The sequence below is a fragment of the Trichosurus vulpecula genome, chromosome 1 (assembly GCF_011100635.1).
Source record: "Trichosurus vulpecula isolate mTriVul1 chromosome 1, mTriVul1.pri, whole genome shotgun sequence".
Lineage (NCBI taxonomy): Eukaryota > Metazoa > Chordata > Mammalia > Diprotodontia > Phalangeridae > Trichosurus > Trichosurus vulpecula.
Window position 1 is genome coordinate 287,334,758 of NC_050573.1, and position 3,158 is coordinate 287,337,915.

Here is a 3,158-nt window from a genome sequence, read left to right on the forward strand (position 1 = left end):
TTCTCTGAAGTTGTCCCTTTTGGCAAAATAATATTCTGTTACATTCATATGCCATATTTTTTTTTAGCCATTCCCCAATTGATGAACAAAAAAATGGTATAAATGTTTTTGTACATATAAATCCTTTTCTTTTTAGATCATTTTGGGTGTAAGGTATCACTGTGTCAAATTTTGTGGTTCAGTCATTTCAGTTGTGTCTGACTTTTTGTGACCCCATTTGGAATTTTCTTGGCAAAAGTACTGGAATGGTTTGCCATATCCCTCTCCAGCTCATTTTACAGATGAGGAAACTGAGGCAAACAGGGGTAAGTGACTTGCCCAGGGTCACGTAGCAAGTATAAGTGTCTAAAGCCATATTTGAGCTCAGGTCTTTCTGATTCCAGGCCCGGCATTCTAACCACTGTGCCCACTGGGTCTGACTTTTGGGATATAGATTAGTTGAGGTATTATCAAATGATCTTGGATTACTTAACAATAGTATATAAGCTTCTAAAGGGCAGGAACTATTTTGTTTTATCTTTGTATATGTTCCATTTAGCATAGTGCTTTGCATAATTTATATTTTTGGTCTAGGCATGTGATTATTTGGTATGGGGAAAATATCCTTCTGGGAAATCCCTTTACCAATGCAGATAGGTAACTCGTCTATAACTTAACATCTTAGAAAGCTTCTTGGGGGCACTGAGGGATTAAGAGGTTATTTGACCATGCTGGTACAGATGTCAGAAGCAAAACTTTAACCCAAGTTGTTTTTGACTTGAGCCAGCCCTGGGCCTGAGCCAGGGCCCATCCATTAGGCCAGTGCAACGTACTTTCAATAAACATGTGTTGTGAACCTGCAGGGTAGTTTAATGTACTCTTCATAATATTCTGTAATTATTTACTGCTTAAGGCACCATTAAAGAATTTTTAGCTTAAATCCCTTGGATCATCATTTTGAACTTCCAAGAGGTTCATTCTCTATTTAATGGAAGCCACTGCATTAGGTCAAGCTGCCTCAGGTAGCTGTAGGTGTTTAATAAACACTTTTTCAATGCCAATGAACTATTGTATTAGCAGTGAGCAGAGAGCTATGGTCTGAGAAAATGGGAAAGTAGGTCCATAGAGTGTTTCAATGGGGGTAGAAATGGTGCAGACCATAGGGTACCGGTATAAGTTAGTGACTGGGAATGAATGAATGAATATATTTGTTAAGCCTTAGACTCTGTTAAGCTCATGCTAAGCCCAGGGACACAAATACCAAACTTAAGACAGTATCTGCCCTCAGGGAGCTTATATATTTTTTTAATAATACTACTGTGAATTTAATATATCATAAAAGTTAAAAATTTTAACAGCTAAATGGGTTATCACAAGAGGCTTTTGCCTAAAATGCTCCTGGCATTCAGAAAATGACATTTCTGATAAGTATTCAACAAAGCTAGTTTGTAGTGTCCTTGCGTTGTCTTCAGTTAAAAGTTCCAGGGTCAACATAAGGATAAGCAAGGAACTCTCCCAGTTTGTTGCCTTCAGAATCATAATGGAGCATTCGGAAACAAACATCACAGAAGAAACAGGGGTCCTCTGGTGCAAAGCAGTCATTGCTGGTTACCCATCTGGCTGTGCACATTTTACAAACAAAACATTCCTGGTCCATAACCAGTGCTTCTTGGTGAGTAGGGGATAGAGTGTCTTACCCAAGCAGTCATCGTGATGTACAAGCCTTATATCTGTGATGATGACAACATGCTCACAGTTTCCTTGGTGACAATACAGGTAAGGAAAACCTAATTTAATGTACAGGTCATTGAAGGTGAAATCTTACATTTTAGCAGACTGGAACTTCCCATATCCTCGATCATGGGACTCTGACCACTCAATAATTGTTCTGCTCAAATCTCTGCATTCAGGGTATCTTCTATCATTGTAAAATGTTCCTTCAAAATAAAAGAAAGCTGATTTGTAAAGATCCTTGCTGGTGTGTTCTGGTGCCCGGTCAGGTGTACTGCTGAACTCTCCTCCAATCTGAAGGTCACTGGCACAGCAAAATGAATATCTGAGCTCTGTGAGCTTTTGACTGCCCAACACCAATAGGGTTTGATAGGGTTTGCGTTTTTTATGCTTACTAAATATAACAGGATAGAAGATATTCAGAGTTAAGATAAGTTCTCCTTCATCAATTAAGTCTGCCGGATTTGATGGCTTCTTTCCTATGGCATGTGACTCCATCTCATAGGCAAAGGTTTCTTGTCTGCAGATAAGATCTACTGTTATGGTTTCTTCTCGATGCTCCAAGGCCCTCTTTCTAAGTCCCAAAGTCACTAGGTTGGTGTCTTCAGGAATGACTTCTGGATCATGCTCCTCTTCACAGGACTTCAACTTATCCAGGCTACACACGAGGCTCAGCTCGGCCGCGGTCCCCAGGCTGCAGCCCAGGTCCTCGGCCACGGCCGCATCTTCCGCGCCGCCTCCGGCTCCGGTCCTGTCCGGGTTGCTGGGCGCAGGCGGCTCCAAGGAGAAGTCACGAACCCCGAGAAGGCTCTCCTTCCACAGGTTCCCCCCTAGCCCGCACGAGGAAGGGTTTCATGTTCAGCTCCGGGATCTCGTATTCCTGGAACCTGAACCCGCTCCTACCGCTGGAGGAGCTGCCGCCGTCGCCGCCGACACAGTCCGCAGCCATGTCCGCCCTCCTCTACCCCTCGTTCCCAGGGAGCTTATATTTTAAGAAAGGGAGAGGGGAAAGGTTGCTTAAGGAAGTCTGAAAAGGACGATAGTAGAACATAGGGGAAAAAAATTGGCAAAACTCTCAAATTTGCCAAGGGCTGGGCCTATTGACCTTGTCTCATTTTGGAGGAACAGACGTTCTTATCAAATAATTATAAGTTTGGTATCCTGGCAAGTTATAAATGGAGAGTGAGTAGGGCAAGCTAAGGGTATAGAGGATATTCATTTCTTGTTCCAATATTGCCTTCGCTGCCAAACACATTGGTGGTAAAAAAAACAAAACAAAACATGAATTCTGTTCTGCAGTCACAAGCTCACACCACCCTTCCCAGTCATCTACAAATCAGCTTCCTAGTTATGACTTCTGAAAGCTTCTGCCTGTATCAATGGGCTGAGTCTTGGTTGGAACCAAAGTTGTTGCTCTCTTACAGAGAACTTAGAGACTGCTTAGAAGT

The 3,158-nt window shown here is 42.4% G+C and overlaps 1 pseudogene; it reads right to left on the minus strand.

The window, feature by feature from the left end:
• Positions 1 to 1,416: 1,416 nt before the first annotated feature.
• Positions 1,417 to 2,659, minus strand: LOC118833521 (annotated as a pseudogene).
• Positions 2,660 to 3,158: the final 499 nt, after the last annotated feature.